This window comes from Anomaloglossus baeobatrachus, chromosome 5 (assembly GCF_048569485.1).
Source record: "Anomaloglossus baeobatrachus isolate aAnoBae1 chromosome 5, aAnoBae1.hap1, whole genome shotgun sequence".
Classification (NCBI taxonomy): Eukaryota; Metazoa; Chordata; class Amphibia; order Anura; family Aromobatidae; genus Anomaloglossus; species Anomaloglossus baeobatrachus.
This window is the reverse complement of record NC_134357.1, coordinates 288,641,864-288,666,608: the sequence shown is the minus strand read 5'-3', so window position 1 is coordinate 288,666,608 and position 24,745 is coordinate 288,641,864. Positions and strand designations below refer to the sequence as shown.

Below are 24,745 nucleotides of genomic sequence, written 5' to 3'. Positions count from 1 at the left end.
CTGGGCGAGACATACCGGCCGTCATATATAACCCCGGTCACAGTCTCACAACAGCTATAAATATTTCAAATCAAACATACGCAATCGACGTCTCTACTGTCCATCAGTTGACTGGCACCCCCATAAATATTAGGCTGTTGGCCAAACCAACAGATATCACCTTAAGAATGTTGAATTTTTAATTGCTTGGCTCTTTGTTTATTTTTCAGGAGCATTTCCTTCCATTTTCCTTTGTTCCCTCGAGTTCCACAGTTAAATAAATAAACATGCAAGCTTGGCTGATCTGAACAAACACTCATGTTTATGTTGTAAGTTTCTAAAATTATTTCTAAAATTATGTAATTTTTAGCAATTTATTATCATAGTGTACGAGGGGCTGCTGATAAGTCTTTGGCTTTGTGATCTTTTTTTGTTTCTATGGTAACGAATGTTATATCACATGAAAGCCTTAGGGGTCTAATATATGTTTTCAAAATTTTTGTTTGTTGCTTATGGCAACAGTGTTCTACGCACGCGGGAAAACAAAATGGCCCAGTCTAATACGATATTCAAAGCAACTGAGAGCAGAGGAGTGATAAAACTCTTGTTTGTGCAAGGAAAATCCGCAAAAGATATTCATGGGGATATGTCACAGACATTGGGGGATCAATGCCATTCATATTCCGAGTTAAGAACTGGGTTACCAAATTTAAAACGAGCCACTTCAGCACCAATGATGAGGAACGTCCTGGACGACCGAGAGTGGTTGTTGTTCCGGAGATCGTCGATGCTGTGCACAACTTCATACTGAAGAATTGACGAATTTCAGCTAAAGCAATAGCAGACATCATATGGATTTCCCGTGAACATGTTTGTGTCATTATCCATGAACATTTGGACATGAGGAAGCTATCTGCAATGTGGGTCCCCAAATGTTTGACAACAGATCAGAGAAGCAAGCGAGTGAAAACTTCCCGGTCCATTTGTCAGCGTTTCTGAACTGATAAGAACTTCCTGGATTGATTGGTCACTATGAATGAGACCAGAATTTATTTGTATGAACCTGTAAACAAGGAGCAATCAAAACAGTGGAGGCACAGTGCTTCTCCTTATGCAAAACTGTTCAGGGTGTAAAAATCAGCCACTAAGGTGATGCTGTCTGTGTTCTGGAATAAGGAGGGCGTGTTGCTAGTGCAAGGTATTACATTGAACTTTTGAACCAACTAAGGGTACCTTCACACTTTAGCGATGCAGCAGCGATCTGACCAGCGATCTGACCTGGTCAGGATCGCTGCTGCATTGCTACATGGTCGCTGGTGAGCTGTCAAACAGGCAGATCTCACCAGCGACCAGTGACCAGCCCCCAGCCAGCAGCGACATGCAAGCGACGCTGCGCTTGCACGGAGCCGGCGTCTGGAAGCTGCGGACACTGGTAACTAAGGTAAACATCGGGTATGGTTACCCGATGTTTACATTAGTTACCAGCGCACACCGCTTAGCTTAGCGCTGGCTCCTTGCTCTCCTAGCTACAGTACACATCGGGTTAATTAACCCGATGTGTAATGCAGCTACATGTGCAGAGAGCAGGGAGCCGCGCACACTGCTTAGCGCTGGCTCCTTGCTCTCCTAGCTACAGTACACATCGGGTTAATTAACCCGATGTGTACAGCAGCTATATGTGCAGAGAGCCGGAGCCGGCAGCGTGAGAGCTGCGGAGGCTGGTAACTAAGGTAAATATCGGGTAACCACCTTGGTTACCCGATGTTTATCTTGGTTACAGCTTACCGCAGCTGCCAGACGCCGGCTCCTGCTCCCTGCTCGCTTCATTTGTCGCTCTCTCGCTGTCACACACAGCGATCTGTGTGTCACAGCGGGAGAGCGCCTTTGAAGAAAACAAACCAGGGCTGTGTGTAACGAGCAGCGATCTCGCAGCAGGGACCAGATCGCTGCTCAGTGTCACACACAGCGAGATCGCTAATGAGGTCACTGCTGCATCACAAAAAGCGTGACTCAGCAGCGATCTCGGCAGCGAGCTCGCTGTGTGTGAAGCACCCCTAAAGGCAGCTCTGAAGGCCAAAAGGCGCGGCAAGTTATCCAAAGGAATCTTGTTCCTACAAGACAACGCCTCCGTTCACACTGCACAAGCGACCACAGAGCTGGGCTTCCAGCTGGTGTACTACTCACCTTATTCACCAGATCTAGCTCCCTCCGACTATCATCTGTTTCCAAACCTGAAGAAACACCTCAAGGGTACCAAATTTCACCCCATTTCTTATGCCATGGCTGCTACAGATGCCTGGTTTGAGGCACAACCGAAATCCTTCATTTTACTAGGCTTACAGAACTTGGATTACCGATGTAAGAAGTGTTTGGACATCAGTGGAGAGTATGCGGAATAAATGTAAAGTTTCATTATCCTATCTCATTTCTTTCTGGGTAAAGCCAAAGACTTATCAGTAGCCCCTCATATCATTCTTACTGGTAGCTATCACAAACGGAATCCCAAAAATATTTAAACTTATAAATCATACTCATATTCCATTTTTTTTTTATTAAAATACTGTCCTGTTGAAAGGTGGCACTGCCCATGTTGTTCCACTGCGACACATAACATTCCAAAACTAAAGTTAACCAGGTTAATGTGTCCCTGCTATGTCTGCGTAATGGCCGTGTCTGACCATACAGGGACATGATCTGATCCTACCACAGCTCCTGGACAGAGAAGGAAGTAAAAAAGTATACAGACATTACAGCATGGGATTGGAAATAATTCTTTCTCTGAGGTAAAACATTTGTTAAAGACAGGCCGTCCAGGAGCTGTGGTATGATCAGACCATGTCCCAGTACGGTAAGACACGGCCATTACACAGTAAGGAGAAATCGCACATTTATAAAATTATCTCAGCACAGAAAAAAAAAATTAAACACCATTCAATGTCACAGTACAGTGATGGAGGGGAGAGAGGAATGTGGACCCATTGTTCCCAGAGGAAGGCTTATCCTGACAGGGCCATGACTAAGTGCCTACCCAGTCTTCCCCAAAGCCTCTGATGGTGAGACTGAACTTGTCTGATGATAGGCACTAAGTATCACTCCAGGGCAGCTCCTGGTAGTTGTGCTCCACAAATGCGGCGCAAGGTGAGAAGGGATACACTGCCACTAGATAAGAAAAGGGAGCGATAGCCCCTTACCAGCAGCCCTGAGCTTCCTGACGTCCCTATAAGGGTTCTTTCACCTTGTGCAGTGATCATGTTCCTATCCCTGTCTTTCCCTGAACACAACCCTATCTAGTTCGCAGGGCAGTGGGAACGCTAGTCCCCCTTTAGGTTAAAGAAACAGAGGGGATAAACAGACAGGGGTTAAAGAAACAGAAATCATTCAAGGCACACCAAACTACAGGAATGAGTAAAGGGGACAAATTAGTGAGGCAAACCGAAATGGGGTTCAAGGAAGGGAAAACACCACACAACTTCCATGCAGCAATCTCCGGCCACGACTCCCAAAACAACTTCTTGGTTCACTGCTCACGAGTTCACTCTTGAGGCTAGCCAGGGCTGCCACTAGGAATTTCAGGGCCCCATACTGGAAAAAGTTCGGGGCCCCCTTGAGGCTCCGCCCCAGCTCCACCTCCACCCCAGCTCTGCCTCCACCCCAGCTCCACCCCAGCTCCACTTCCACCCCACGAATCTTCCACAGTCCCACCGCCACTCTTGGAAAACTTCACTTCTGCACTACAGCCTCACCAATCACACATTAACCCTTTACACTGAACACCGTATCACACACGCAGCCATCAGATTTTGTTTTGGCCAAAAGATTTTTTTAAGCCTGCCACCACGACAAGGTAGACTCTTTTGGCCGGGCCCTACTTTACTCTAACTTTTTTTTTTTCTTTTTAAATCTAACTTCTGTGGTATATATTTATTTTTTTTCTTTAAGGGAATGTGTCACAGTTTTTAAACTAATTGAAACCAAATTGTGATAATGCAGACTTGTGGATTTAGACCTAACAACCCCTTTAAAGGGAATCTGTCACCAGGTTTTTAACACCTTATCTGAGCATAACATAGGGGAAGAGATCCTGATTCCAGGGCTACTTGTCATGCTGAAGGTCCAGCATATTCATGAGCTCTGTATAACTGCTAAATCCTCAGCAGACAAAACATGGATTTTATCACAATGAAATCAAACAGCCCAGTAAGTGACACATCGCTGGAATCAGGATATCTGTTTCTACTTTATGCTGCTCTCAGAGGGGGGAGCAAAAACCTGCTGACAGATTCCCTTTAAGGCTCTTTCAGCAGATAGATAGAATCATAGATAGATGGCTAGATAGATAGATAGATAGATGGATATGTGGCGCCCCTGTGGCTTCAGTCACCACATGGTATTGTACTTCACTTAAGGTGCAGTACTCATCCTGGATCCAGAGGAGGTCGGTATCAGTTACACAACACAAACTCATATGCACAACCAGGTTGCCCTCCCCATTGGGGACCAGGGTAGGGTCGGGTCTTAAGCTAGTCACCAAACATGGGGGGCGGCCACCCACTAGTGACAGGGAACCGGGGGAGGAGCAGCCACCAGGGGGAGTTAGGAGCTTACACAACAGTTAGAGTGTTCTCCAGCAGGAGAGAACAGGAGTGGGACCGGTGCGGTTCAGGGTGCAGAGCCTTAGGGTGGAACAGGCTTCACCTTGTATCACCAGAATCTGCAGGACAGGGGGATTGCAAGTCCCTCTGACCACCACGAGATCCCGGAGCACAGTGCCACATTGGGTCCGAAGTCGTGATTACAGTCAAGCCCCACAGCGGCCCCGCGGCCCCTACACACGGGACAGGAGCTAACACTACACAAACCGGAGTCCCCAAGCAGCTTCAGGCCACGGGGATCCATATGTAAAGGCGCAAGAAGGAAGGGCCCATCGACCACCGGACCGGTTCTAACCTCCAACAGATCCGGGATCAGCTGGGGCCCATCACGGCTGGAACCACAGCAGCTGATTCAGCCTTTTGATTGCCGTCGCCCCGCGCTTCAACACCAATGGCCACTACTCTCCTCCTCAATCTCCCCGGGGCCCCGCTCCACCTGTGGGGAGCAGAAACATCCTTGCTGCAACACTATCCGCCCCGAAGGACAGAGACAGCAGCGGCGGCTAATCCCTGGCTACGTACCACAGGTGGCGTCACAAGACTATCATCCTCATCATTCCCCACCATCATCCAAATCCCCTTTTACTGTACACCTCGAGGCCACGAAGCCGGGCAGGGCCACCTGTGACATCCCCCTGACCCGACATCACCGGCCCGGCGACGAGTAACACAGCAGGTGGGGGGAGTCTCACAGCAGGTGGGGGGGTCTCACAGCAGGTGGAGGGGTCTCACAGCAGGTGGAGGGGGAGTCTCACAGCAGGTGGAGGGGTCTCACAGCAGGTGGGGGGTCTAACAGCAGGTGGGGGGGTCTCACAGCAGGCGGGGGGGTCTCACAGAAGGTAGGGGGGGTCTCACAGAAGGTAGGGGGGGTCTCACAGCAGGTGGGGGGGTCTCACAGCAGGTGGAGGGGGGGTCTCACAGCAGGTGGGGGGTCTCACAGCAGGTGGGGGGTCTTACAGCAGGTGGGGCGGTCTCACAGCAGGTGGGGGGCTCACAGCAGGTGGGGGGTCTCACAGCAGGTGGGGGGGGTCTCACAGCAGGTGGAGGGGGGTCTCACAGCAGGTGGGGGGGTCTCACAGCAGGTGGGGGGTCTCACAGCAGGTGGGGTGGTCTCACAGCAGGTGGGGGGGTCTCACAGCAGGTGGGGCGGTCTCATAGCAGGTGGGGGGGTCTCACAGCAGGTGAAGAGATCTCACAGCAGGTGGGGGGTCTCACAGCAGGTGAGGGGGGTCTCACAGCAGGTGGGGGGGTCTCACAGCAGGTGAAGGGGTCTCACAGCAGGTGAAGGGGTCACACAGCAGGTGGGGGGTCTCACAGCAGGTGGGGGGGTCTCACAGCAGGTGAGGGAGGTCTCACAGCAGGTGGGGGGTCTCACAGCAGGTGAAGGGGTCTCACAGCAGGTGTGGGGTCTCACAGCAGGTGAGGGGGGTCTCACAGCAGGTGGGGGGTCTCACAGCAGGTGGGGGGTCTCACAGCAGGTGGGGGGTCTCACAGCAGGTGGGGGGGTCTCACAGCTGGTGGGGGGGCTCACAGCAGGTGGGGGGATTCACAGCAGGTGGGGGGGTCACAGCAGGTGGGGGGGTCACAGCAGGTGGAGGTGGGGTCACAGCAGGTGGAGGTGGGGTCACAGAAGGTGGGGGTGGGGTCACAGCAGGTGGGGAGATCACAGCAGATGGAGGAAGGTGGGGGAGGGGGCAGGAGATGAGGGAGGGAGGCAGCGGCTGATGGGGGAGAGCTTTGGCAGATGGAGGAGACGCAGCAGATGGGTTCAGTGCTGCTGGATCAGGGGCAGTGACTGCTGCACCCGGCAGCTGAAGGGTGGGGGCTGGGGCAATGGCGGCTGAAAGGAGACAGTGTCTTTAAACTTACCGATCGCTCCCCTCACCTTCCACGAACGCTGGAGTGAAGCTGAGGGGAGTGGTCACCGGCCCCAGATCCACAGTGATTGGAGAGATGGGTCACAAGGCCAATCTCTCCAATCAGAGCTGGGGGCGGGTGCAGCAGAGGTCACCCAGCTCCAGCCAATGATGGGTGCTACAGCTGCACTGATCAGGGCTGGATTTTAATGTTACACCCATTTTCAATGGTTGGAACATTACAGTGGCTGTGATTGGCTGAGCGGCGTTCGTCAGCCAATCACAGCCTCCTTAGGTCCAGGGAGGAGACACCACCCCTCCTGAGGTCAGACAGAGGGCCCTTCCTCCCCGAATTTAAGATATCTGCAGCGATCGCAGCCACCGGGGCCACGATCTCGCCATGACGTACTGGGTACGTCATGGGTCCTTAAGTACCAGGGAGCTATGACGTACCCAGTACGTTTTCAGGCTCTAGGGGCCCGCTCCCGCTTGGGGCCCTGTGCGACTGCAGGTGCTGTCAGTGCAACGTCCCCACCCCCTGCCCATGGGGCCCGGGGAGCAGAGAAATCCGGGGAGCAGAGAAACGCCTCCTGCTCACTGCACGACCAGCCCGTCCTGCAAAATGTAGTCAATGCCCCCTGCCCTGGGGCCCGGGGAGAAGAGGAAGGAAAGGGGAGGGGCCTGTCAGCGTGTCAGGGTCCCCCCTCCTGCCTCCTGCTCACCGGGCCCGCTACAGGAGTTCCACTAGTAATGCCCTGATGGCGGCCCTGAGGCTAGCTATAGCATAGCTATCACTGGCAACTCCCTAAACTGAAAGAGGAGTATTTGTAGCAGGGATGAATGGGAAACACAGAACAGCTATGACTCGGCTTTTCATCCAGAGGAGAGCAGATGACTTACTTCAACCTTGCAGCAGTGGACCAAGGGGAATATTAACAGCCAGCAGTTTTAACCTGCGCTAAGGTGTGTGTAGCCCTGTGCTGCGATCTCTGGCACCAGAAATAGAGGGGACCACTCTCTGTTGTGGTACCTTTTTGACATCCAGTTGTGGAAATTCTTATTATTCCAAGATCTATTGATTAAAATCAGCTTTAAAATTAACTTTGTTTTTGGGAAAACACCTTTAATCAGTCTATATACGTCTCAACAGATTCACATAAAGAACCCAATATAAATGGCATAGTACGAGAACCATTAAACATGTTTATCTTTAGACTAGACATATTGACAATGAAATTAATGGTACAATTTGTCAGTAGTCAGACAGAAGAAATACTGGTCCTAGAACATCCCTTAAATGTGTGCACTAACTACCTTCACTTCTCATCACCTTGTATTATCCCCTTGTGGAACCCTGCAGCAAGGAAAGATTAGCATAATTACTTACTGTCATTAAGTATGGCTGCATTACATATGCAAATCAGAAAGAAGGGACGTGTCCAGGAGCATCAGTCACTTATATGATCAACTGCAGCTCTGCTATGTAGAGAGGAAATGGCATCTTGTAGGCTAAGCTGCCAACAGCTGGGAGATTTCAGATGGTAACCGACAAAGTGCCCTAGTAAGAGAGATGCAAAGGAGAACACGACATTAGAGCAATTCTAGTGTGTAGGGCAAAACACGCGGATCATGTTCACTCTTATATCAGAAGGAAATTATCACTAGATGACTAGTAAACCTGCTGCCATGTAACCCTCCATATTCATGCATATCTCCGCCCGCAATAATGAATGTCAGCTTTCTGCCTATGCACATAGTACATAGAAATATGTTAATTATTGGTGTAGTTTAAATCAGCAGGAGAAAAGCAGGATTAGAATACCGCGCCAAACCACAAGAGTCCAGCTGAAGATAGAAAAACTCTTTTCTCTATTTTCACAGGTCTACGCGTTTCAAGGACATATCTGTCCTCTTCCTCAGGACAAATGTGCAGAGAATACTAACTGTCACAACCCCACCAGGTGAGTGTTTCTTTTGACATTCACCACCCTTTGTCATACCGGGTAAGACCCTATTGCGCCTTATCTCTCCACAGCTTTGCCGTGAATTATTGGTCTGGACAGGGCTATACAGAGTTCAGCATTCATAGAAGTGGTAGATCTGCAGCATTCTGTACCTGTATGAAAACTGGAGGCAGCATCCTAGTAAATAATACATTACTGGAATCAGGTTCTCTGCCTCTACACCATGCTGCTCTCAGATAGGAAAGGCAATAATTGGTAACAAATTCCCTTTAGGCCTCTGACACACTCACGTGAAAATCACGCACGTGCCGCGAGACACGTATTTACCCTGCGTGTTGCGTGTAGGTAAGTACGTGTCTCTGGTACGTGAGGACCACGTGTGTTCTCCGTGTGCTATCCGCGATAACACACGGAGAACCAGTAATTTGCATACTCACGTGGTCCTTCCTTCCTGCTGTCCGTGGTGCTGATCTTCGGTCTCCAGCCCTGCCGACTCCCCGCTGCTGCCGGCCGCAGTGAAGTGAATATTAAATGAGTATAATGAGCGGCGGTCGGCAACAAGTGACAGCAGCGGTAGAGACAGGAGGGCTGGAGAAGGTGAGTAACGATTTTTTTTTTTTACTCTGACGTGAGTTTTCTCCGGCGCGTGTCACATGGGACCGCATCCACACTACATCCGTATGGTACGGGTGTGGGCCGTGTGACACCCGTGCTGCCGGAGCAACACGGACATGTCAGCATTTTTAACACACGGAGACACGTAAGTACGGAACGGACACACGTTCCGTTCCAAAATACTTACGTGTCTCCTAACCATAGGGATTACCTAGGTCCCCGTGTGCACGTGTCTCCGGTCCATGTAAAAAATGGCACACACGGACCGGCGGCACGTGAGTGTGTCGGAGGCCTTAAAGTGTTTTACCAGGATTAGAAAAAGGGTAAAAAAATTTTCCTCAGCTGATCATAATGTGTATCTGGTACTGCAGTTTATCTCCAAGTGCATATCTTTATAGTGAATTATTTAGTATACAGTATGTATATATAGGATCCTATATTATTTTTGTCTGTTAAAGATGTGCTAGGGCTTATTTTTAGGGGATGTCGTTTTATTTTTCGTTCATTTTTGCTTACCACACTAATAGTATCCTGAAATAGGACTTGGGAAGCTCTTTCACGATATGTAATTTTTATTGCTGTACATTTTCCCAGAAAATGTATAGTTGTGCGCCGGCTATTAATGCAAAATGAATATTCACCCTGTCTCCGCCCATATTCCCACCCTCCCCTGTGTCTATTTGGACAGTTGGACAGTGACTGAGTCTTCATGATTTGGATCGTGCAGGCCACTCTAGTTTATTTAAAATTTAACAAATGAGATGCAATTGAGGTGTAGACTTTCAGGTTTAATTAAAGGGGTAGAACAAACATATCCCGTGAAACGTTTAGGAATTCCAACCATTTTTCTACATAGAATCCACATTTCAGGGACTCAAAAGTAATTGGGCAAAGTAACTTTACCATAAATAAACCAGTCCTCAGAGTTGGGGAACATTGCCTGAGCAGAAGGAACGAACAGTTTTTCAAGGATAACCTTGCATGCGGCTTGATTCATACTTCCTTTTGCAAAGTATAATCTGCCCAATACCAGCCTTTCTGAAGCATCCCCAGATCATCACTGATCCTCCACCAAATTTCACTGTGGGTGTAAGACTATGTTCGCACGTTGCGTTTTTTTCCGCGTTTCTGCAGCGTTTTTGCGCTAAAACGCATGCATTTTTCATTGCCAGCAAAGTCTATGGGAAAAGCAGAAATCCTGTCTGCACTTTGCTTTTTTTTCTGCAGCGTTTAATTTGCATATTTGTGGTCAAAAACCATGCTGAAAAAGAAGCAGCATGTCAGTTGTTTTTGCCATTTCTGCAGCGTTTCCTTAACATTGGAGTCAATGAGAAATGGCAAAACGCAACCAAAATCAACTTTCCTGCGTTTTTCATGCTTTTTACCTGCTTTTCCATTGCGTTTTTGGCTTCAAAAACGCATGCTTTTCTGGCATAAAATTAAAGGGTTATAATGTTCCTTTACACACACACAAAAACCGAAAATTTAAATGATAAAAAATATTAAACTTTACCTATTTTTCTGTTAAAATGTGCATAACCGCTATTATTTCATTAAAATTGATAATGTTCCATATATTTTTATTAAAAGTTAATTTTATCCTTTTTTCTCTTTTTTCATTCTTTTTGACTATTCCAACTTTATTTCTCAGTGTCTTGATCTACAAAACGCATCTGCAGAAACGCAGGTGAAAACGCAGGTAAAAAGCGCTGAAAACGCACTAAATACGCATGCGTTTTTAGCGCTAAAAAATGGCCAAAAGCCATTTGGTCAAAAACCAAGGGAAGGAAAACGTGCAGAATAAACTGCAGGTACTCCGACGCAACGTGCGCACATAGCCTAAGACAGGTTTACGTCTAACCATTAGACGACCAGGTGTTGGGCAAAGCTGAAAATTAGACTCATCAGAGAAGATTACCATACTCTAGAAATTGGGCTGGAATTGGGCAGATTAAACTTTGCGAAGCACGCATGAATCAAGCCACATACAAGGTGATCCTGGAAAAACAGTTGCTTCATTCTGCTCAGGCAATGTTTCCCAACTCTGAGGACTGGTTTTTCCATCAGGACAATGCACCATACCACACAGCTAGGTCAATCAATGTGTGGATGAAGGACGACCACATCAAAACCCTATGGGGAGATAAGGTATGCACACCAGTGACTATGTGAGGGGAATACATGAAATAGCAGAAACTGCTGTGTGAATACTGACTTGAAAAATCCAATAGCTATATGTAAGAGTGAAAATGTGAAAAATGGAATCTGCATTACTGCCATGAACATATGAATCAAGAGAAATTTAGCTACTGAATTGATCAATGCAATAGAGCCCCAACACTACACCAAAGTATTTCTCTACGTTTTTTTAGGTTTTTTTAGGTTTTTGCACCCAGTTTAGACTTAGAATGGTGTTCCAAACGTTATTCCTTATTCACATCAAAACCCTGTCATGGCCTGCCCAATCTCCAGACCTGAACCCCACTGACAATCTCTGGAATGTAATCAAGAGCAAGATGGATAGTCACAAGCCATCAAACAAAGAAGAATTGCTTACATTTTTGCACCAGGAGTGGCATAAGATCACCCAAAAGCATTGTAAAAGACTGGTGGAAAGCAGCCAAGACGCATGAAAGCTGGGATTAAAAATCATGGTTATTCCACAAAATATTGATTTCTGAACTTTTCCTGAGGTAAAACATTAGTATTATTGTTTCTAAACGATTATGAACTTGTTTTCTTTGCATTATTTGAGGTCTGAAAGCAATGCATTTTTTGTTATTTTGACCATTTCTCATTTTCAGAAAATAAATACAAAATTTATTGCTTGGAAATTCGGAGACGTTGTCAGTAGCTTACGAATAAAAATCAATTTACATTTTGCTCAAAAATATACCTATGAGGAGAAAAATCAGAAAAACTGACAATTTTGCAGAGGTCTCTTAATTTTTGCCAAAGCTGTATATGGAGACCAGATTCCGGACTGGAACCAGATTTAAAAAAAAGAGAACAGGGACCCTTCAGTTCTGGTTATCTGCGAGTCCGCTCATGTCTAGCGGTGACGTCACTCAGGTTAGTTGCCAAATACAAGAATTGCAGCAACACAAGAGAAAAAGCTACTGCACATGAATCAGATGCACTCCAATCCGTGATGGTTTAGAAAACACCTTTATTATGTACCAACATATTAAAAACAATTAAAAATAGGTACAACAAACACACAAAGAGAGAGGTCAGTTCGCCCTGAGCATAGAGCACCCCAATAATGACATGCAAAAGGAATACAATACAGGTAATGATTATATTAATATGTAACCCTTTGCCAGCATGCAATGTTAAATATAAGGAATATGCATATATCTATATTTATAATTGCTTTATTCTGTCTGTCTGTCTATAACGAAAATGACGTCATTACAGTGACAACCGTCGCATTGGCCGCTCGGCTCAGCCTGGCCCCGCCCCCCGCACGCATTCACCGAACCCAACCGGAGCCCCGACTCCCAGGTGAGTGCTGCACCCCTGGAAGCCCACACCGGCAAGACAAAGTGGAGAAAAGGACGAATGTGTGAAACCACTCGCTTACCCCGGCTCCCGGCACACGTCAGCACTGTCGCTTTGAATAGTTACTTACCTTTTCTCCACTTTCTCAGATCCGGCGCGCTTCCGTGCGCTGTGTACAGTACAGTGGCCGCGCGACAAGCTCCGATCACGTGTTGTCATGTGACCGGAGCATGTGACCAGGAAGTTGCGGCGCGGCCACTGTACTGTACACAGTGTACTGGAGCGCGCCGGATGTGTGAAACCACTAGCTTACCCCAGCTCCCGGCACACGTGTGCCGGAGCCGGCGTACGCTGGTAACCATGGTACACATCGGGTAACTATGGAAACCGCTTTGCATAGTTACCCGAGCCCCGCACGGATTAGCTGCTCGGCCAGGCCCCGCCACCCGCACGCATTAGACGCTCGGCCTGGCCCCGCCCCCCGCACGCATTTCCCGAACCTACATGGAACCCCGACTCCCAGGTGACTGCTGCACCCCCGGAAGCCCACACCGGCAACCCAGCCGAGATATACCGTTGCGTTGCTGGGATCATTCCGCAGCCGGCGTACACTGGTAAACATGGTACACATCGGGTAACCATGGAAACCACTTTGCTTAGTTACCCAATTGTGTACCTTGGTTACCAGCGTATCCCGGCTCCCTGCCCATTAAGATCGTTGCTCTTCCGCTGTCAAACACGCCGATGCGTGCTGCACAGCAGGAGACCAAAAAACAAAAAGTGAACCAGCACTGTCGCTTTGAATAGTTACCCGATGTGTACCATGGTTACTAGCTTACCCCGGCTACCGACTACTCTTCCTATTATCTCTCTCTCTCCCCAGGACTACTCCTCCTATTATCCTGCTCTCCCCCTATTATCCTGCTCTCCCCCCAGGACTACTCCTCCTATTATAATCCTCTCCCCCCTGGACTACTTCTCCTATTATCCGCCTCTCTCCCCAGGACTACTCCCCCTATTATCCTGCTCTCCCCCTATTATCCTGCTCTCCCCCCAGGACTACTCCTCCTATTATACTCCTCTCCCCTCAGGACTACTCCTCCTATTATACTCCTCTCTCCCCAGGACTACTCCTCCAACACACACACTGCACAAAACATACCTCCCCCCAAAACACACACACAAATAAACTGAGAGTAGAGGGAGGGAAAAAAACAAAGAGATGTATATGGTGAACACTGGAATGTGAAAATGCACTACTGCATAGAAAACAGCCCTTATAAAGAGGTCAGGAATGACACGAAAAGAGGCATAAAGTTAGATTAAGACCTCGTTGAAAGTTATACCTTGGTGTGGTAACAGGGCTCAATTAAACTTGGCCAATTTTTTTTGCAATCTTTGGCCAATCTTTTTTTTCCCCAAAACTTTTTTCACATTTTTCATGTTTTCTTTGGCCAATCTTTTTTTCCCCAAAACTTTTTTCACATTTTTCATGTTTTCTTTGGCCAATCTTTTTTTTCCCCAAAACTTTTTCACATTTTTCATGTTTTCTTTGGCCAATCTTTTTTTTCCCCAAAACTTTTTTCACATTTTTCATGTTTTCTTTGCAGTTGTACATTTTCACATTCCAGTGTTCACCATATACATCTCTTTGCTTTTTTTCCCTCCCTCTACGTGAGTGCAGCTTAGTTTATTTGCAATCACAGCTGGAGGCTCAGACGGTCCATCACCTGTGATCAAAGGTAATCTGACCTCAGGTGACCTCATTAAACTTAATGACCTCACCTCAGGTGAGGTCATTGAGTTCACAGACCTGGGTCACAGAGTGCCTGGAAATGTAAAAAAAAATGCTTGTAATGTAGGTGTGTTTTTGGTGCGTTTTTGATGCATTTTTGGTGCGTTTTTGTTAATGTGTTTTTTAGAGGAGAAACAAAATATTATAGGCTAGGATAATTGATAGATAGCTAGAATAGATAGATTGAAAAGAATAGATAAATAGAAAGAAAATATAGAATAGATAGAAAGAACATATAGAATAGATAATGATAAAGAATAGATAGAAAGAAATATTAGAATAGCTCAATAGAGGAATAGCTAGCTTTGCCAGCTGTTTCTTTTAATTTTTTTTGGTAAAAAAAATACGTGGAATCTCCCCATTTTTCCTATCCAGCACAGGAATAGCAGTAGCTGCAGGCTGCAACCCTCAGCTGTCTGCTGTACTTTGGCTGGTTAGGAAAAATAGAGGAGAGTGCACACTTTTTTTTTTAAAGTATTTGATTTATTCTTTTTTAAAAAACTACCTGTTGTCCCCCCATTTTTCTGAAATTAGCCAAATTATAGCAGACAACTGGTGGCTGATATTATTAGGGTGGGAAGGGCCATCGTTATTTGGCCCTTTCCAGCCTTACAACAGCAGCCCACAGCCGCCCCAGAAGTGGCGCATCCATAAGATGTGCCAATTCTGGCGCTGGACCCAGCTCTTCTCTATTGCCCTTCTGTGGTGGCAATCGGAGTAATAAGGAGTTAATAGCAGCCCATAGCTGCCACTAAGTCCTAGATTAGTGATGGCAGTCATCTAGGAGACCCCTGTGAGCGTCAGATGTAGCAGTGCTGGAAGCGTCATGGGACCTCGCGGGGATTATGTCGAACCTGAAGGGATGTTTGGGTGTTAATAAAATGATGAAAAAAAGGTGCTTTTTATCGTTTATTTCAAATAAAGGATTTTTTGGGTGTTTGTGTTTATTTACTTTTACTTACAGATTAGTAATGGGGTGGTGTCTCATAGATGCCTGCCATGACTAATCTACAACTTAGTGGCAGCTATGGACTGCCATTTACTCCTTATTACCCTGATTGCCACTGCACCAGGGTAATCGAGATGAGCCAAGTAAAGTGTGTGTATCAGTGGCAACCAGTGTGTGTGTGTAGCAGTCAGTGTGTGTGTGTCAGCGTCAGTGTTAGCGTCAGTCAGCCAGCCAGAAGCAGGGTGCAGCACCCACCGCAGATCAGAGGGAGGATCTGGAAGCCATGCCGACATCCGGGTCTGGTAAGTATGAATCTCCAGGTAAGTGGGGGGGGGTCTGCTTTTTTGGGGGAGTAAACTTACACCCAACCATGTTTCTCCAAAAATAAGACCTCCTTCAAAAATAAGCCCTAGTGCTTTTTGGGGGGACAAAAAAAGTATAAGACAGTGTCTTATTTTTGGAAAAACACGATATTGACAAACACACAAGAAAAATGAACATACTGCTTTTTTTTCACAAAATTTTGTCAAAAAAAAAGTGCTGACAAATAAACTGCAACGTGCGCACAGCAAATCTGACAAACTGCAATGTGCGCACAGGAGATCTAACAAATAAACTGCAACGTGCGCACAGCAAATCTGACAAACTGCAATGTGCGCACAGGAGATCTAACAAATAAACTGCAACGTGCGCACAGGAGATCTGACAAATAAACTGCAACGTGCGCACAGGAGATCTGACAAATAAACTGCAACGTGCGCACAGGAGATCTGACAAATAAACTGCAACGTGCTCACAGGAGATCTGACTTCTCATAGACTTTGTTGGGAAGTCAAATGTCAGAGAGTTCTGACAACAAAACTGCACAAAAAAAGCGACAACGCACATATAGCCTTAAGCTATGTGCGCACATTGCGTTCTGCCGTGACAAATATTTTGCAGCGTTGTGTCACTGCATGTGCGAAAAGCTGCGTTTTGGATGTATTTTGAGTGCAGAATGGATGCAGAATTCATACGTTCTGGATGCTTGCTCTGCCATAGACAGAGTGGGAAAAACATCCAAAACGCAGAAAAGAAGTGACATGTTGCTTTTTAGAATGCATCGATTTTGTAAAAAATTTGGCATGCAAAACGCTGCGTTTTAAAACGCAACGTGCGCATGGAATTTGCTAAATTCTCCTAGACTTTGCTGGGTATGCAGAATGCATGCGTTTACGCTGCAGTTTAAAATGCTGCGTAAACGCATAAAAAGCACAATGTGCGCACACAGCCTAAATCTGGCTAGGAAAGGTACTTGATTCACACATAAATGTATAAAATAGAGTGATGAAAATGTATAAATTAGGATAACCAATGATGAAATAAAGATGTCAACTAGAAATAACTTGCCTTAATTATTTGGGTGATAATAATGTGTATAAAGAACCAAATACGATATGCAAAAATACAGAGAGAAAGAAAATAATATGACATATCAAAAAATAAAGACCACAAATGTACCATAGATCCCAGGCATGCTGAAAAAACATCCTGGAAGAAGCAGTGATACCCACTACTATCACACATAAATATACACACATATATATATTATTTTCCCCACTGTATGTGTGTCGCTGTCTGTCTGTCTCTCGGTCTGTCTCTTTCCTTGTCTGTCTGTCTCTCTATCTCTGTGTCTGTCTCTATGTGTGTGTCTGTCTGTTTCTCTCATTGCCCCTCTGTCTCTTTGCCTGGCTGTCTCTTTCCAGGGCTGTCTCTTTGCCTGGTCTGTCTCTTTGCCCGGTCTGTCTCTTTGTCCGGTCTGTCTCTTTCTAGGTCTGTCTCTTTCTAGGTCTGTCTCTTTGCCCAGCTGTCTCTTTTTAGGTCTGTCTCCGTCTAGGTCTGTCTCTTTGCCCGGCTGTCTTTTTCTAGGTCTCTCTCTTTGCCTGGGCTGTCTCTTTCCAGAGCTGTCTCTTTGTCGGGCTGTCTCTTTGTCCGGCTGTCTCTTTGCCCGGCTGTCTCTTTGCCTGGCTGTCTCTTTGCCCGGCTGTCTCTTTCCAGGGCTGTCTCTTTCCACGTCTCTCTTTGGCCGTCTATCTCTCTGTCTCTTTCCAGGGCTGTCTCTGTCTGTGTCTGTCTTTCTATCTGTCTTTTTCTGTCTCTCTATCCATCTCTCCACCAACATCATATTACCTCACACATCGGCTTCTTATACTAACAGTTTATTTTGTTCCTATAGCAACCACTGACAGTTGCTATTTATAGCCTGTAGCTCCCACCTCCATTCAGTTTAATAGAAGCAGGATTTTTGGAGAGTAAGTGTAAAGCGCGGGGTTAACTTTTCCTGCCCAAACATAGTCTATGACGTTCCCTGAGTCACATGGGGTGTCTCTGCAAAATTTTGTGATTGTAAATGCGACGGTGCGGATTCCTTTAGCGGTCTCTCTCTTTGTATCAGTCTATCAGTCTCCATCGATGTGTCTGTCCCTGTCTGCTCACCGAGCTATTACCTGCCGCCCGCATCCTCGCCACCCCCACCGCGACAGTGTGGTGAGGTCGCAGAGTGATGACCTCATCACAGTGCTGTGCGCTGAGAAGCGAGACGACGCTCCTGCGCCCTACTCTGCTCCACTCACCTTGCCTGCAGCACACATGACTAATTTGCATTCAATGCCCTGGAAAGGGCTTTGCTTGCAACTTAGCAATGTATTATAGTGACCAAAGCAACACCGCCGGGCCCCTCTGCTGCAGCTGTGACTGGGGCCCGTTGAAGAGGGGGGCACCGGGGTTTAACACAGCTAAGGCTGCTTTCACACATCCAGTTTTTGCAGTGCGGCTCAATCCAGCTCAAAAACTGTTGCATAAGTTTTTCCATACGGCTCGTCCGTTTTTTGACGGATGCGGCTTGATACTGAGCATGCGCAGTTCAAAAAACGCATCTGGCGGCCAGATGCGGTTTTTACCGCAGGACGCCGCATCCGGCGTCCATAGGCTTGCATTGTAAATCGCGCCGCATCGCGACGGATCCGGCGCGATGCGTTTTTTTTGCCGCACAAAAAAACATGCCAGGCAACGTTCCATCCGGCTGCCGCATGGGTTAAATATGCCGCATCCAGCAAAAAACGGATGCAACGCAAGGCCATGCGGCACAATACGGCGCTAATGCGGAAAAAATGCAACCAGCGGCAAAAAAAGGTTGCGTTTTTTCTGCAAAACGCCGTATTGTGCCGCTCTGCAAAAAACGGATGTGTGAAAGCAGCCTAAGTAATTGCCCCGAGCCCGCCGGGTCCGTCTCTTCACCGGGCCTGGTACACCAGTCATGGCTGTAATGCCCTGATGGAGGCCCTGATTGCAAGAAAAGGTTTCTGTACCAAATATTAAGTTCTGTTTTTCTGTTGGATCAAATACTTATTTCATGGAATAAAATGCAAATTAATTATTTAAAAATCATACAATGTGATTTTCTGGATTTTTTTATTCTGCCTGTCACAGTTGAAGTGTACCTATGATAAAAATTACAGACCTCTCTATTCTTTGTAGGAGGGAAAACTTACGGTGCAGTATAAAAGATGTGCTGTACTGTAAATGGAATCTTCTTACAATGGTAATATAAAACATGTTATCCTTTAGAAAAAGCCTTATGCGGGCTTTACACGAGACGATATATTGTGTGATATGTCGTCGGGGTCACAGTTTTCGTGACGCACATCCGGCATAGAGCACGATGTTGTCTCGTGTGACACCTCCGAGCGACGCAGTATCGCTCACAAATCGTGAGTCGTGTACTCGTCGTTAACTTTCATAATCTCGTTTATTTTCATGGGTGCAGGTTGTTTATCGTTTCCGTGGCATCACACGTTGCTCCGTGTGACACCACGGGAACGATGAACACAGCTTACCTGCGTCCCACGGCACCCGCCTGCTTAATGGAAGGAAGGAGGTGGGCGGGATGTTTACGTCCTGCTCATCTCCGCCCCTCCGCTTCTATTGGCCGGCTGCTGTGTGACGTCGCTGTGACGCCGAACGTCCCTCCCACTTCAGGAAGTGGACGTTCGTCGCCCACAGCGAGGTCGTCCGGAAGGTAAGTTCGTGTGACTGGAGTTAAACGAGTTTGTGCGCCATGGGCAGCGATTTGCCCATGACGCAAAAACGACGGGGGCGGGTACGATCGATTGTGAAATCGCACAATTGGTCGTCCCGTGTAAAGCAGGCTTTAGACAATAGATCCAGATCTAGCCTATTATTACTAGGTCAATAACATTTTAAAAAAGTAAAAAATGCCACACGCACGTACAGTATGTCTGTGTCTATCATGGCCATAAAAACATGCATGCCACAATTTTTGCATCACTTTTAATACCAAATATCAACAGAACTATTTATTTCAGAAGTCATTATTAATATTCCTATTATTTGAAATGCAAATCCACAAATGGAGTTATCACAGTGTCCCCAGACCCATGTAAATACATAAAATAGATAGATAGATAGAAGATAAATAGAGGAATAGATAGATGGCTAGATAGAGGGATGGATAGATAGATAGATAAGATAGATAGGTGGAAGATAAATAGAGGAATAGATAGATGGCTAGATGGAGGGATGGAGAGAGAGATAGATAGATAATGATGGATAGATAAATGAAGATAGATAGATAGATGGATAGCTAGATAGATAGATAGATAGATAGATAGATAGATAGATAGATACAGGGATGGATAGATAGATAGATAATAAAGGGATGGATATATAGATAATAGAGGGATGGATATATAGATAATAGAGGGATAGATGGATATATAATAGAGGTTTGGATAGATAGTTAAATATATAGATAGAAAGATATTTGATGGATACAAGATAGATATAAGATTGATTTTATTACAGTATAATTTGTGAAATCAAATGTTTAACGCCCAAATGCCTTGGCACTGTATATTTCTTCCTCCCCCAAAACACCCTTTCCTAGCTACAACCGTCTGTTGTGCAGCTGCCTATAAAGCCGCCAGGGTCCGCATGAGACGGCTGCCCTATTGTCTGCCGAGCCTGGCATGGTGCCCAGTCCACACATCATAGGTCCCCTGGCATGCTGCAGACTGACATTTCTTGATATTCTACTATTGTTCTCCAACCCAGAGCACAGACGCCAAATAAACTGCGGAGAGCCTCCTCACAAAACAAAGAGCTCATTGGGTTCTGTCTGCACCATAGACGGTGCACAGTGACAGTGGATGTAATTAGGAAGGTACTCCATTAGAATTACAGCCGGCAGGGACGGAGGTGAAGGAACAGTGGGAAATACACAGGCTAAGTGATCATTTTATCACAAGAAAGAAAACTCTAAATCAGTAGAAAAGGTCATAACCACAAAACCACAAACACCCACAGTACAAGAAAACGTTCCAATAAATATTTTATGAATAATATTTAACAGTTGTTATACATTGCAGCTCTTTTATGCAACACTCAATTGTCTCAACTGGGGGCGCTAAAGAGCTAAAGATAGAAAACCAAGTGCCAGCATTCTACATTGTACTATGCCCAGCTATAGTGTTTGTATCTCCAATTCGAGCTCTATGAAGGTGAGATGGGATAATTCTCTTCCATCTCCAAAAACTGACCTGGGATTGAGGAACTTGAAATTAAAGACTAATAATTTGGTACAATTGCTGGTGATATTTTCAGTAACAAAACTTACAGCATTGAAAATAGATAAATACTCTGATACCATGAGATGGCAAGTTCTGCTCTGCTACATCCAGGTGGCACATATTGTTTTATTGAATGCGGTTTTCCGAAGGAAACCTTGACTGATAAGATCTAAGGTCCCAGAACAGGTACTGTAGGAATATGCACACTGGGTGGGACAAACTATTCTTATCTTCCGTCACATGCTATGTTTCCCAACAGCTCTAGACTAATCAGGAGCGTCTCCCCTCCACCCCTTCAAAATGCTTTTAGTTGTCAGAATAAATTAAAGCTGCACGCGAGAGAAAGAGACGAAACAAAAAGACCACATGCTTAATTAAAAAAAATAAATCCCTGCTTACCGGTGCTAATTAATTAGCATGAAATTGCCTCCCTCCGATATGACAGCGGCAGAAGGAAATCTCGCCGTTTCGTTCGTCCCTTATTAAAAGTGTCTCGTCTGATATTTGTGTCAGTCTATTCCTTGTATCGTAAGCTTTATTATCATTTTGTTTTTTTTTTTTGTTTTGTTCCCCCCCTCTTTTAATCGCTGGGTAAAAATTCCGGGGTCCAGAGACAAATGGGAGGATTGGCAGCTGCAGTGTTCTGCTTCCGGTGCGAAGAGAAATCGTAAGCGCATCAGGAGTTGGAAGAGTGATGTGGTTGCGTGGGAAATCGGGTCATGTTAGGAAAGGGAGGAGGGAGACGGAATATTAAGAGGGAAACAAGGAAGTAACCTCTGATTGCTCTGAGAATAGAGGATATTTCAGGTTTCTTTCAATAGAAAAAGTGTTTAGGTTACTCATCAACCAAGGCAATACCTATGGGGTTTCTTCTGCCCAGTTGGAAGCACTTAGACATACACTGGGGTCACACGGGTGCACTGGGCTTAGACAAAAATATATAAATTGTATAAAATAAACCCCACTAAATTATGTAAATTCTTTTTTTCTTTCAATAATTGATTTATTTTTTTTTATTTCTATGTAATAAAAATGTCAAAACAACCATTGGGGACTTTCTTATGTGGGAGTTTTCTTTACACAAGGTTTAAAGCCAAATTATGCAATAGATTAAAAAAAGGGAGAATTGGAATCTTACCAATATAATTTCACTCCTATTGCATAAAAATGGCACATACAAGTGCATCTCAATATATTAGAAAATCATCAAAAAATTAATTTATTTCAGTAATTCAATACAAAAAAAAGAAACGCATATATTATATATAGTCATTACACACAGAGTGATCTATTTCAAGTGTTTATTTCTGTTAATGTTGTTGATTATGGCTTACAGACAATGAAAACCCAAAAGTCATTATCTCAGAAAATTAGAATAATTACCACAAAACATCTGCAAAGGCTTCCTAAGCATTTAAATTGGTCCCTTAGTCTTGTTCAGTAGGCTACACAATAATGGGGAAGACTGCTGAGTTGACTGATGTCCAGAAGGCAGTCACTGACACACTCTACAAGGAGAGTAAGCCACCAAAAGTCATTGCTAAAGAAGCTGGCTGTTCACAGAGTGCTGTATCCAAGCAGATTAATGAAAAGTTGACAGGAAGGAAAAAGTGTGGTAGAAAAAGGTGCATAAGCCACCAGGATAAACGTAGCCTTGATAGGATTGTTAAGAAAAGGCCATTCAAGAAATTTGGGGAGATTCACAAGGAGTGGACTGCTGAATGAGTCAGTGCTTCAAGAACCACCACACAGAGACGTATCCGAGACATGGGCTACAACTATCTCATTCCTTGTGTCAAGGCACTCAACCAATAGACAACGCCAGAAGTGTCTTACCTGAGCCAAGGAGAAAAAGGACTGGACTGTTGATCAATGGTCCAAAGTGTTGTTTTCAGATAAAAATAAATTTTGCATTTCATTGGAAATCAAGGTCCCAGAGTATGGAGGAAGAGTGGAGGGGCACACAATCCAGGCTGCTTGAGGTCTAGTGTAAAGTTTCTACAATCAGTGGTGGTTTGGGGAGCCATGTCATCTGCTGGTGTAGGTCCACTGTGTTTCATCAAGACAAACATCAGCACAGCCGTCTACCAGGAAATTTTCAGCACTTCATGCTCCCTCTGCCGACAATCTTTTTGGAGATGGAAATTTCATTTTCCAGCAGGACTTAGCACCTGTCCACACTGCCAAAAGTACCAATACCTGGTTTAAAAACCACATTATCACTGTGCTTGATTGGCCAGGAAACTCACCTGACCTAAACCCCATAGAGAATCTATGGGGTATTGTCAAGAGGAAGATGAGAGACACCCGACCCAACAATGCAGACAAGCTGAAGGCTGCTATCAAAGCAACCTGGGCTTCCATAACACCTCAGCAGTGCCACAGGCTGATTGCCTCCATGCTACGCTGCAGTAATTCATGCAAAAGGGGCCCCAACCAAGTATTGAGAGTATTTACTGTACATATTTATCAGTGCGCCAACATTTTCTAAGTTTAAAATCATTTTTTCAGTTGTTCTTATGTAATATTCTAATTTTCTGACACAATGACTTTTAGGTTTTCATTGGCTGCAAGTCATAATCATCAACATTAACAGAAATAAACACTTGGTATAGATCCCTCTGTGTGTAATGACTCTATATAATATATGTGGTTCACTTTTTGGATTGAAATACTGAAATAAATTAACTTTTTGATGATATTCTAATTCATTGAAATACACCTGTATATAAGAAAAGTAAATGTAAACAATATTGTATGAGCACCATTTTTTTCTATTCTAATAGGTCTGCCTTAAATAAAGTGAACAATGTAAAAAAAATATAGCTCACCGTTGGTATCAATAGGAGGCAGTTTAGAACACGGAGGCGTTCTAGCCGGGATGTGTGCAGTAATACAAAGAAACTCCAGCTTTACTAACTTGTGCTCTCCTTTATTAATTAAAATTCTTCAAATAAAAGCATTGCCTAAGCATCAGGAGTTAAATATCCACGCATTTTGGATGTGGCAGCATGTTTAGTCAAATAAAGTGTGCGTCATTTCAGGTAATTTTTCAAATTAGCTCTTATGTGTGTGTACGTGAGGAATATATACCGTATTTCTACCAAGTATATCACTTGCATTCTTCATTTATCAGTAGTTTTTTCTTTTTTATCTACAGATTCTATCTTTAATTTGCTGTTGTCCCTGAGCTAGTGGGTAAAAAGAAGCTGCCATGATGTCTACCATACACAGCACAAAGAGGAATGGTGGATTCATGCTCTCTTATCTAATTGTAAAGTGCTGTAGAATATGTTGGTGCTATATAAATAATTATTATTATTGTATCCCATGGTCAGATGCAGTAGCAGCAGAATGTAATGGTAATTTTTCAAAATTGGCTCTTATGTGTGCATATGTGAGGAATAAATCTATTTCTGCCAAGTATATGACTTGTAGTCTTCATTTTTAAGTAGGATTTCTATCTATAGATTCTATCTCTAATTTTCTGTTGTCCTTGAGCTAGTGGATAGAGAGTAGCTACTATGATTTCTTCCACACACAGCACAGAAAGACACGGTAGATTCCTGCTTCCTTATCTAATTGTAAAGTGCTGTAGAATATGTTGGTGCTATATACATTATTATTATTATTATTATTATTATTGTAGCCCATGTTCAGATGCAGTAGCAGCAGCATGGAGAACATTATGCAGGAATATTGACCAGTGCAGATGTGAATCCAGCTACTATAAAATAGGAACATGGAGGACAGTATACAGCAGTTCTTGTTTGTAAAGCTGTGAATCTAAAGGGTACTTTACAC

At 45.0% G+C, this 24,745-nt stretch overlaps 1 long non-coding RNA gene across 1 annotated transcript; it reads left to right on the top strand.

Moving 5' to 3' along the window:
* The first annotated feature begins 224 nt into the window (after window positions 1-224).
* Window positions 225-24,296, top strand: LOC142309987 (uncharacterized). The gene is made up of 3 exons (XR_012754049.1): window positions 225-308; window positions 8,369-8,448; window positions 24,102-24,296. It is a non-coding gene; the product is annotated as an uncharacterized LOC142309987 (long non-coding RNA).
* Window positions 24,297-24,745: the final 449 nt, after the last annotated feature.